Genomic DNA, 12,888 nt, shown 5'->3' on the forward strand with positions numbered 1-12,888 from the left:
AGTGGCAGGATGACTTCCTTCGTCCTGGTCGTGATACCTTTCTTAATGATACCCAACATTCTGTTTGCTTTCCTTGAGGCTGTGGCGCACTGCGCCGACGCCTTCAGTGTTGTGTCTACCATCACTCCCAGGTCTCTCTCATGTGCAATGTCTTGGAATGCCCGTGGCCACACCCCCTTTTGAGTTATTATACACTAGTAGCTATCATAATTTGGCCAGGTTAGGTACGAGAATCCTGGCACTGAATATTGGCCAGAACCCAAATAACAGTTTGATTGTTGAAGCCCCAATAATCCTCCTCCTAGCCCCTGAAAAAGTCCCCTCCTTCCTTCCCCTTCCCCCCAGGCAGTGTGAGAACCAACTCCCCTCCCACAGAATGGCTCCCACCCCCACAAGCTTACCTGAGATCTCTGGTGGTGCGAGTGGGGGCAGGAGAAAAGAGCACTGGGGGCAGAAGCAAAGACCGCTCACTCATGCCCCTTTTTCTGAAGGCAGCTGCAAGGAGCAGGAGTAAGCGGGCTTCGCTTCTGCCCCCAGCGCCCCTACTTGAACCACCGGGGGGGGGAGGGAGGTCATTCAGCAGAGAGGGAGTTATTTCTTGCACTGGTTGGGGAGAGGGGAAAGAAAGGATGGGGGCTTTTCAGGGACCAGGAGGGGGCTTAGAATTAGCAAAGATACAGAGAAGGGTGACAAAAATGATAAAAGCGATGTGACAACTTCCCTATGAGGAAAGGCTAAAGCAGCTAGGGATCTTCAGCTTGGAGACAGCTCAGGGGGGATATGATAGAGGTCTATAAAACAATGAATGGAGTGGGAAGGGTAGATGTGAATTGCTTGTACATTTTTTCCAAAAATACTAGGACTAGGGGGCATGCGATGAAGCTACTAAGTAGTAGATTTAAAACAACCAGAGAAAATATTTCTTCACACAATGTGTAATTAAACTCTGGAATTCATTGCCGGAGAATGTGGTGAAATCAGTTAGCTTAGCAGGGTTTAAAAAGGCTTGGATAATTTCCTAAAAGAGAAGTTCCTAGGATAAGCAGCATAAAATCTGTTTTACTACTTGGGAACAAGCTAGGAACTTGGGACCCAGTTTGACTACTATTGGAGACAGGATACTGGGCTTGATGGACCTGTGGTCTTTCCCAGTATGGCAGCTCTTATATTCTTATGTGAGCCAACTACAGTATAATCAAGCCATTGTGGCATCACTGATGAGGTTGGCTCTTAGGCATTGGTAGAATGAGGCATTATGACATCACAATCTCTGCTCTGGGTTTCTGCCAAGTATTTGTGACCTGGGTTGGCCACTGTTGGAAACAGGACACTGGGCTTGATGAAACTTCAGTCTGTCCCAGTATGGCAACTCTTATGTTCTTAATTCCGGAATGATATTCCGCTGAGGCCTGCATAACCCTCTTAAGCGGGCCCTGGCTGAATATTGCCTGGGACCTGAATAAACTCTGGCAACCAGGGCCCTTTCATTTAGGCCCAGATATACAATGCCGGTGCCTGGACATGGATGGCTCTGCACCATATATCCAGGGCCAATCTGTCAATAGTCATGGCCCCCTCTGGCTAAATATCAACTGGATTGTATCTATATTTGATGTTGTTTCTTCCTCTCCTTGAATGCTGGGTTACATGGTGTCAGGTCAAAAGCGCGCTGGGACAAAGGCACGCGCAAACAATTGAGCGCAGCGCGGAGGCGCGCACCGCAGAAAATTACTGTTTTTAGGGCTCCGATGGGGGGGGCATGGGGGGGAACACTTTACTTAATAGAGATCGCGCTGCGTTGTGGGGGGCGTTGTGGGGGGTTTGGGGGGTTGTAACCCCCCACATTTTACTGAAAACTTCACTTTTTCCCTGTTTTTAGGGAAAAAGTTAAGTTTACAGTAAAATGTGGAGGGTTACAACCCCCCAAACACCCCACAACGCCGGCACGATCTCTATTAAGTAAACTGGGGGTGCTCCCCAACAAAAACCCCCGTCGGAGCCCAAAAAAACTGTAATTTTCTTTGGCGCGCGCCTCCGTCTTGCGCTCAGTTGTCGGCGCGCGCCGTTGTCTTTTGTGGGGTTGTCTAGGAACTGGGTTACATCTAGTAAGCAAATAAGTAATTTGAGGAAGAATGATTCTAGTTATTACATTAACTCAGAAGTTAGAGATCAAGTAAGGCTGACCAAGGGTTTCTGATACCCTAGGTCAGGGGTGTCAAAGTCCCTCCTCGAGGGCCCCAATCCAGTTGGGTTTTCAGGATTTCCCCAATGAATATGCATGAGATCTATTAGCATACAATGAATAAGCAGCAAATAGATCTCCTGAATATTCAATGGGGAAATCCTGAAAACCCATTGCGGAGGGATTGCGGAGGGACTTTGACACTCCTGCCCTAGGTGAAGCATCAGCCATTCACTCCTATCCCCTCCATGAACAGCTCAGGGCCTTCCCCATCCCTCTGCATCCCCTTACCATAATCCACCTTCTTCCCTTTTGTGCATCAGAGGCTGAAATAAGTCACAAGCTAGGCTGGCTACAACAAATCTAAATTGAACCTTACTGGCATGGTAAGCTTTGAGCATTTGGGCCTAAATATCTCCACTAACCAGTTCAGTGCCTAGGGCAGGGGTAGGGAACTCCGGTCCTCGAGAGCCGTATTCCAGTCGGGTTTTCAGGATTTCCCCAATGAATAGGCATGAGATCTATTTGCATGCACTGCTTTCAATGCCTATTCACTGGGGAAAACCTGACTGGAATACGGCTCTCGAGGACCGGAGATCCCTACCCCTGACCTAGGGTTACCAGATTTTGCGTAAAGAGGACCCTGGGCCCCCACCACAATCTGTCCCAGCTTTGCTCTATTTCACCCCCAACCCCAGCCTCCCCCAAATCTCGTCTTTTCAGGGCTGCGTCTGGAGGGCAGTTTTCAGGGCTACCATCTGGACTTCAGCACCAAATTATATAAGAGAAATTACATCCCTTGATAAATTTAAAAGTAACTTGAAAGCTTTTCTTTTTAAAGACGCATATGGTGTATAATAGTCCTTTTAAGGACGGTAATGGAAATCTGTTCCTTGACTTTTTTTTAATCATTTTAGCTTATTTTACATAATTCTAGACTTTTTATACTTCGTTCCCCTTCCTTTTGTTTTGGTCCCTCTTCCCCTCTCTTTCTCTTTATACTTTGTTCCCTTCCTTTTGTCTTGATCCCTCTTCCCCTCTCTTTCTCTTTATACTTTGTTCCCCTTTCTTTTGTCTTGATCCCTCTTCCCCTCTCTTTCTCTTTATACTTTGTTCCCCTTCCTTTTGTCTTGATCCCTCTTTCCCTCTCTTTCTCTTTATACTTTGTTCCCTTCCTTTTGTCTTGATCCCTCTTCCCCTCTCTTTCTCTTTATACTTTGTTCCCCTTTCTTTTGTCTTGATCCCTCTTCCCCTCTCTTTCTCTTTATACTTTGTTCCCCTTCCTTTTGTCGTGATCCCTCTTCCCCTCTCTTTCTCTTTATACTTTGTTCCCCTTCCTTTTGTCTTGATCCCTCTTCCCCTCTCTTTCTCTTTATACTTTGTTCCCCTTCCTTTTGTCTTGATCCCTCTTCCCCTCTCTTTCTCTTTATACTTTGTTCCCCTTCCTTTTGTCTTGATCCCTCTTCCTCTCTCTTTCTCTTTATACTTTGTTCCCCTTCCTTTTGTCTTGATCCCTCTTCCCCTCTCTTTCTCTTTTACATTGTTCCCCTTCCTTTTGTCTTGATCCCTCTTCCCCTCTCTTTCTCTTTATACTTTGTTTCCCTTCCATTTGTCGTGATCCCTCTTCCCATCTCTTTCTCTTTATACTTTGTTTACCTTCCTTTTGTCTTGATCCCTCTTCCCCTCTCTTTCTCTTTATACTTTGTTTACCTTCCTTTTGTCTTGATCCCTCTTCCCATCTCTTTCTCTTTATACTTTGTTCCCCTTCCTTTTGTCTTGATCCCTCTTCCTCTCTCTTTCTCTTTATACTTTGTTCCCCTTCCTTTTGTCTTGATCCCTCTTCCCCTCTCTTTCTCTTTTACATTGTTCCCCTTCCTTTTGTCTTGATCCCTCTTCCCCTCTCTTTCTCTTTATACTTTGTTTCCCTTCCTTTTGTCTTGATCCCTCTTCCCATCTCTTTCTCTTTATACTTTGTTTACCTTCCTTTTGTCTTGATCCCTCTTCCCCTCTCTTTCTCTTTATACTTTGTTTACCTTCCTTTTGTCTTGATCCCTCTTCCCATCTCTTTCTCTTTATACTTTGTTTCCCTTCCTTTTGTCTTGATCCCTCTTCCCATCTCTTTCTCTTTATACTTTGTTCCCCTTCCTTTTCTTTTGGTCCCTCTTCCCCTCTCTTTCTCCTTATACTTTGTTCCCCTTCTTTTTGTCTTGATCCCTCTTCCCCTCTCTTTCTCTTTATACTTTGTTCCCCTTCCTTTTCTTTTGGTCCCTCTTCCCATCTCTTTCTCTTTATACTTTGTTCCCCTTCCTTTTGTCTTGATCCCTCTTCCCCTCTCTTTCTCTTTATACTTTGTTCCCCTTCCTTTTGTCTTGATCCCTCTTCCCCTCTCTTTCTCTTTTACATTGTTCCCCTTCCTTTTGTCTTGATCCCTCTTCCCCTCTCTTTCTCTTTTACATTGTTCCCCTTCCTTTTGTCTTGATCCCTCTTCCCCTCTCTTTCTCTTTATACTTTGTTCCCCTTCCTTTTGTCTTGATCCCTCTTCCCCTCTCTTTCTCTTTATACTTTGTTCCCCTTCCTTTTGTCTTGATCCCTCTTCCCCTCTCTTTCTCTTTATACTTTGTTCCCCTTCCTTTTGTCTTGATCCCTCTTCCCCTCTCTTTCTCTTTTACATTGTTCCCCTTCCTTTTGTCTTGATCCCTCTCCCCCTCTCTTTCTCTTTATACTTTGTTCCCCTTCCTTTTGTCTTGATCCCTCTTCCCCTCTCTTTCTCTTTATACTTTGTTCCCCTTCCTTTTGTCTTGATCCCTCTTCCCCTCTCTTTCTCTTCATACAAATTGTATTTCTGCCCTTCTCCATCTTGTATCAGTAAGTTAATGTTTGTCATTGCGTTTGATTGTTTGTGGCATTGTTTGTAATTTGTTTTTAATGTACATTTTTATTATACTGTTTTTATATTATGTAAAACCACTATGAATTTTTGATAAGGCAGTATATCAAATTTTTAAATAAACCTGAAACCATATGCGCAGGTGCAATGCAGTGACATCACACGTTTGCATGTGACGTCGCCACATGCGCAGATGCCCTCCAGACGCAGCCCCTATCTCAACGCGTTTGAAAACCCAGACAAAGCGCCGGGTTTTGAAAAGCTGTTCGGTTACCTGGACAATCCTCTAAAAAAGAGGACCCGTCCCGGGAAATTCAGACGTCTGGTCCCAGACTGCCCCTGGCCTGGCTGACCAGTCAGAGGGGGTATTCAGCAGCTCGAGCTGATTAAGGCCACTGAATATCCAGGACTGGCCAGGAGCCTCTCCTGCCTTGTCCAAACGTTTTGAATATCGATTCCTTAGTTTTGCGTTGATATCATGCTCTTTTAATTTAGGGATCCACTGTATTTATATTAATTTCAGCTACCGTTTTTGTTCCCACATCCTCCCCCAGGAGGGTATTCCCAGCGCCCATCACCCTCTCCATGAAAACCTGCAAACCCTATTCATGTCCTCTAGTTCAGTGTTCTTCAACCACCGGTCCATGGACCAGTGCCGGTCCACAGAAATTTCCTGCCGGTCCACAGGGCCAGCACGTGCATTAGGCCCAAAACAGTGTTCTTCAACTGCCGGTCCATGGTGCGATCGATGCAGCGTTATTTTCGAGCCAGCTCCCTCTTCCTCACTGATTCAGCGCACAAAGCCACGGGCAATGGCTCCTACGGGCATCCTGCGCCTGAACCGGAAGCCTTCTCTTTGACGTTGTAACGTCAGAGGGAAGGCTTCCAGATAAGGCACGGGACGTGCAAGGTGCAATTAGTACTATTATGGGGGCGGAGTCTGGGGTGGAGATTGGGTAGAGATGGGCGGGGTCTGGCCCACAACTTAGCCCAGTGTTCTTCAACCGCCAGTCCACGGTGCGATCGATGCGGCGTTATCTTCGAGCCAGCTCCCTCTTCCTAACTGATTCAGCGCACAAAGCCACGGGCAATGGCTCCTACGGGCATCCTGCGCCTGAACCGGAAGCCTTCTCTTTGACGTTGCAACGTCAGAGGGAAGGCTTCCAGATGAAGCACGGGACGTGCAAGGTGCAATTAGTACTATTATGGGGGCGGGGTCTGAGGTGGAGATTGGGTTGAGATGGGCGGGGTCTGGCCCACGACTTAGCCCCATGCTCTTCAACCACTGGTCCATGGACCGATGCCGGTCCACAGAATAATTCTTTTATTTCTGCCGGTCCATAGGTGTAAAAAGATTGAAAAACACTGCTCTAGTTCAACCATTTCCCTGTCTCTGAAATACAGCTTCTCCCAACAGACAGATTCCTCCGCTCCTGACCTCTGCCTGGATCTGATGCTGTAATTGCTTGCTGTCCTTGTTTCCTGTGGCTGAAGTCATCGGGCTTGGTGTGTCTGTCTTCTGTGTTCTGTCAGCCACCTCTGCTTCGGTCATGACATACTTCAACAGCTCACCCCTGCTACTGACCCAATAAACTCCACCATGCCACTGTTAATTTTTTATTCACGTTGCAGAATGTAAAGCTGCAGCATATCACACAATGTACAAGCTTCTGCAAGAAAACCTCTCTTTAGTATGTGTGCGTTAGCGCATCTAAATTAGAGAATGACACTGGGACAAATATTTTCTCATCCCCGTGGGAACTCATTTTCCCAGCCTGGCCCCATTCCTGCAAGCTCCATCCTCATCTGCACACGCCTCAAATACTTTAAAATCCTAAGTAGCAACATTCTAGAGCTCAGATTGTGATGTCATAACGCCTCATTCCACCAATGCCTAAGCTCCGTCCTCATCTGCACAAGCCTCAAACACTTTGAAATCATAAGTAGCAACATTTTAGAGCTCAGATTGTGATGTCATAATGCCTCATTCCACCAATGCCTAAGCTCCGTCCTCATCTGCACAAGCCTCAAACACTTTGAAATCCTAAGTAGCAACATTCTAGAGCTCAGATTGTGATGTCATAATGCCTCATTCCACCAATGCCTAAGCTCCGTCCTCATCTGCACAAGCCTCAAACACTTTGAAATCATAAGTAGGAGCATTCTAGACTAGAGCTCAGATTGTGATGTCATAATGCCTCATTCCACCAATGCCTATATATATATATCAAAGGGTTTGAGGCTTACGGGTCCCACGGTGACAAGAGGACATCCGCTAAAACTTAGGGGAGGAAGATTCCATGGGGACACCAGGAAATACTTCTTTACCGAGAGAGTGATTGATAGATGGAATGGTCTTCCAAGTCAGGTAGTCGAGGCTAGTAGCACGCTCGACTTCAAGAAACGATGGGACAAACATGTGGGGGTCGCTTTTGAGGTATGATAGAGGATAGTTTCTCGAGGGTGGAAGCGATCATGATTGGGCAGACTAGTTGGGCCATTGGCCCTTTTCTGCCGACATATTCTATGTTTCTATGTTAAGGCAGAGCTTATAGGAATGGGGTAAGGAGAAGGACAGCGACAAAAGTTGCGGGGATGGGATGAGGAAATTAAGTTCCCATGGGGAAAAATTTGACCACGTGTCATTGTCCAGTCTAACATAAGAACATAAGAACATAAGAAATGCCTCCGCTGGGTCAGACCTGAGGTCCATCGTGCCCAGAAGTCCGCTCACGCGGCGGCCCATCAGGTCCAGGACTGTGCAGTAATCTTTTATCTATACCCCTCTATCCCCTTTTCCAGCAGGAAATTGTCCAATCCTTTCTTAAACTCCAGTACCGTACTCTGCCCTATTACGTCCTCTGGAAGCGCATTCCAGGTGTCCACCACACATTGGGTAAAGAAGAACTTCCTAGCATTTGTTTTGAATCTGTCCCCTTTCAACTTTTCCGAATGCCCTCTTGTTTTTTTATGTTCTGAAAGTTTGAAGAATCTGTCTCTCTCTACTCTCTCTATGCCCTTCATGATCTTGTAAGTCTCTATCATATCCCCTCTAAGTCTTCTCTTCTCCAGGGAAAAGAGACCCAGTTTCTCCAATCTCTCAGCGTTAGAAAATCTAAATTTAGTTGTTCTCGCTTGCTCTAGATTAGGTGTAAACAAGAGTGAGTAACTAATACTAGTGGCATGCATATGCTATTAGTCTATAAAAGCTGTGTGCTAGTCCCAGGCATGCTCCCAGCCCACCCACTTATGCCCCTCCCACTGCCCCTCCCACCTTGCCCTTGCATAAACCGAGCCTAACTTGTAGGTACTGCTCTGCGCGACTGTCAATTATCCACTAGGCATTTTTTTTGCAGAATCATACCTAGCAGTGCCAAGTGGACGTAGGTTTCGCTAAACATGCCTACTTTTTAGGTAGGCATCAAGCGTTGCCCAGTGCCTCCATTTAGGCTTCGCTAGGCACCATGGGATATTCCACGCGCAACCATAATTGTTATTTTTTTAAACAGGGTTTACCATATAAATTAGAAAGCCGTGGTTATCAAGTATCATATACTAAATCTCTATCCACGTATATCCAATCTATATTTGAGTCCACATGGGTTTTTGATATGGTCAATTACCATGCCATTTAGCCCAACTTAAAACAATTAAACTTACCCGATAGCTCTTCGCTGCTCCTAACACTTATAGAGTTCCTATGAGCGTCGGGAGCAGTGCATTCAATGCGCTGGCCTGCGCTACAAAACGCTATCGCGGTTTTCTATAAAGGGGGGTTAGTAAAAGAGGGCCATAATCTGTGCGTAAGCCACGGTAGAGGTTTCTACCGCAGCTCGAAGTGTTAAATGCTCCAACGCTCATATCATATCTCGGCTAGATTATTGTAATGCCATTTTATCTTGGCATCTCAAAGATCAGCCTTCAAAGACTACAATTGATTCAGAATACTGCTGCGAAGCTGATTTATGGAAAAAGCTAATTCGACCACGTGACTCCATTGGCTCCCAGTTTATCTCAGAATCCAGTTTAAATGTTTATGTATTATTTTAAAATTTTTATATGGTATTTTCGTTCCTCTTCTATGGAATGTTTATAGATTTTTAAATGCGAGAGGCACTCAACGATTTAAACTTTCCTCCCTTCTAGGAAAGAAAGCCCCCTGCTTTTATTTACAAAGTTTTAATTCCATATAATTCTCCCAAATTTTTAAGATCTAAGGACCAACTCTTGTTGGTCATTCCTACTCTTAAAATTATTAACACTCAAAGGCAATTTATTTTTACCGTAATGGCGCCTCAGACATGGAATTCACTCCCGCTATACTTAAGAGAGGAGAAGAATTTGGAAAAATTTAAGAGCCAACTTAAGAGCTTTCTTTTTAAAGATGCGTTCAATATCTAATTGAAATGTTAATTGCTCTTTCATCATTTTGCTCTTTTATGTATTTTTATCTCCAATTATTTATTTGTCCTCCCATTCCTACTTGGTTTTACCTTTAATTGTTGATTCTTTCCTATCTAAAATTGTATTTCTTTCCCTCCTATCCTATTGTTTGCTTGTTTTGTTTTAATTAGTTTGTTTTGCTGATTTTATACCCTTGTTAACGTTACTATCTATTTTATGTACATTTTAGAAATTTATTTTATTATGTGTACATCGCTTAGTATTTGTAATAGGCGATTAATCAAATAACAAATAAACTTGAAACTTGAAGGAGTCAAGAATTTTAGTCTTTCTCTGGCTTTTAAATTTCCCCAATTATGGAATGAACTTCCTTTAATTCTGAGGTGTCCCAGCTCTTTCCAATCTTTCCGTAAATCTTTAAAAGCTTTTCTATTTGCTAAACATTTTGAAAACTAATCCTCATGTATATTAGCTTATCTTTTAACTTATTGTTAACTGCGTCACGCTTCCTCTGGTTGAAGACCCGATATATAAAGTTAAGTTTTGGTTTAGTTTAATTCCTATGAGCATCTGAGCAGCATTTAGCGCTCCAGGCTTCGGTAGAAACCTCTACTGCACCTTAGTAAAAGGGGGGGAGGGGGTAAGTTAGGCGTCACTAGGAGTCCTTAATTTAGGTGACTAAGCTAGGCACCTCTTATAGAGTCAGGTCCTAATTAGCAGCCATTGCAAATGTGCCAATGGCTGCTAATTAATTAACAAATATCGCTTGTGTAAATGCTCTTATTCTGTTTTGTGCAAGTGCAATATTCCACGCTAAGGGCCAGATTCAGTAAATGGCACTGAGAAAAAAAAACAGCACATGGCGCTACTCTACAAAGACGCTTCAGGATGAACGATCTTTAAAGAACAGCAGCCAGCAGGGCATATCTGCAGCCAGCTCTGGACACGAGAACGTATTCCAACTGAAATCTGGAGTAAATCCTGATGCAAGAGTTGGGTGCGAATCCCCAGCATTCTTATGACACTGCGCACATCTTTTGAATACACCCCTTGCCGCCACTCCTTTTTGAATTGTGCGCTATGGAATGTGGGCATGCGGCATTCTAGAATAAGTGTGCAGCCAGGAGCACGTGCAACCCTCAGTTGGGCGCCAATTGACCGCAATAATTAATTTTTAGTGGCCAAATTTGAGCAACTTTTACATAATCTTAATAAAAAATTTTCTTAGTGCGTACGTGTTTATAGAAACTAGGGGGGGAACAGCAACTAATTACACATTCTGTTTTTCCTTCTGCCTTCCCTTTAATGGCTGACTTGATCTAACCAGAAGCTGGTAAAAGTTCATTTTGGAAGTTACAACTCCAGTGTTCCATTATGTTGAATCCGAACTGGTCTCTTCTCCGTGGTTCTGTCCCGTGGCTGGGCTTCCTCCATTTCACCTCGCTGTACAGACAGGAGCTGGCTGTGATCAGCAGTGAACTTCGCTTTCCCTCACCCTCCTTTGCCCTGGCATGTCTTCATGACTGCAAAGTCTAGAAAAACTGTGCCTAAAATATTAGTACCGCCTAGAGCAGGGATCTCAAAGTCCCTCCTTGAGGGCCGCAATCCAGTCAGGTTTTCAGGATTTCCCCAATGAATATGCATTGAAAGCAGTGCATGCACATAGATCTCATGCATATTCATTGGGGAAATCCTGAAAACCTGACTGGATTGCGGCCCTCAAGGAGGGACTTTGAGACCCCTGGCCTAGAATAATAAGTTGCTTTGTTACCACCAAAGAAGTCCAAGGCCACCAAGCCCGAGAAGGGCAGAGGTCGCAGTGCTTGAAAGGCACTTGGCAGTACGGGCAGCACATTCAAAAATAAATCTGCTGAGAAGCCACAGAGAAGAGATAAGATGCAGACGGTGATAGTTTGGGCCTTCGCTGTCAGGCAGAGCTAAAGCCTCAACAGCAGTAAAAGATGAATTGAAACATTATGCATGTTGGATCTATGTTGGGCCTCATTGCACATAGCCACTGTCTGCCTTGGATCTCTTTTTCTACGTCTCTCGTTACAAAGCCTTGTATCCAAATCTTTTTGCTCAATATCCCCCACCCTCAGTTCACATTGGATTGACTTGCTGCATTCTCTTTTTCAGCTACCTTTTCTTTCTCCCCTCTTTCGTTGCGCTAGCTCCTTGTCCTCCCACCCATGCCTACTCCCAGCTCACCCTGGACACACTATCAGCACCATTCCCTCCAAGCTAAGCCACGAGTCCTCCAATTGCACTGCTGCCAGTTGGGGGCGGTGCTTTAAAACTGTCTTCAATTGCTAGGGACACACAGATCCCCTGGAGTCCTGCAGAGCTCGACTACCCCTCGCAATTGAAAATATGATCGCGAAACAGCGCCCCCTCACTGGCAGGACTGTAGGTGTAGGACTCCCACTCAGTTTAGAGGGAACAGCGCTTATTACCACCCTGTTCTCTACGAGTGTGGTGACTAGGGTTACCATATGGCTCCAGAAAAAGAAGGACAGATTGAGACATGTGAGTTTTACTTTCACTGAAAGCAATGGAAGTAAACAAAACATGGGTAGAAACAAAACTGCAGATGTGTACAAGATGCAGGCAAAATTTATTGTGACAAAAGAAAAGTATAAATATAAATAAAACCCTTTTACCAATCAAGGGTGTCTCAATCCAGCCTTCTCTTTCTGGAGCCATATGGCAACCCTAGTTGCTGGAATTTTGCCTGATAATAACAGATTTTACCTGCTTAGGGGCATAAGTGGTTACCACCCTGTATGTTATCGATCCTAAGAGCCTCTGTGTACGTATCATTGTAACCCGTTCTGGGTTCCTGGGGAGGATGGGTTATAAAACTAACCACCCAAAAAAATTCGTAGGAAGGACATACAAAACTCCTAAAACTAATAAATTTTGCCCTATTGGAAACCATAGGAGGGACCTACCTAGACACTACCAGGTCTACCCACTGCACTCATACGAAGACCCACTCATTCACTTAACACACGAAAAACAAGAAAAAAAGTGGAAAAAAAGCCTCAGTTCATCTTCATATGGCAAAAAACTCCACTTATAAACAATCATTAAGCAAGGTCCAAAATGTATCAGTTCACTCAGCAGTGAGAAACACTATAGTAGCCCTCGTAGGAACCACCTCAAAAAAACTCTAGCATGCCAAATTACAAAACTTCCAAAAAATGTGAGTAAAGCAAGCAGCACATATATGAGTCTCAAACACAGCGAGAAAAAAAACGTTTTTCCAGGCTGTCTTCCACGCATCCAAAAAGTGCAAGCCTGCCTGGCCCCGCAGCCACTCTTTCCCGACGGGGAAACCTCCGTTTCGCTGAGCTGCGTCAGGGGAATGATTCCAGCCTACTCCGCCAGCACTTTAGAGGCTCTCCAAGTG

This window comes from Geotrypetes seraphini, chromosome 11 (assembly GCF_902459505.1).
Source record: "Geotrypetes seraphini chromosome 11, aGeoSer1.1, whole genome shotgun sequence".
Lineage (NCBI taxonomy): Eukaryota > Metazoa > Chordata > Amphibia > Gymnophiona > Dermophiidae > Geotrypetes > Geotrypetes seraphini.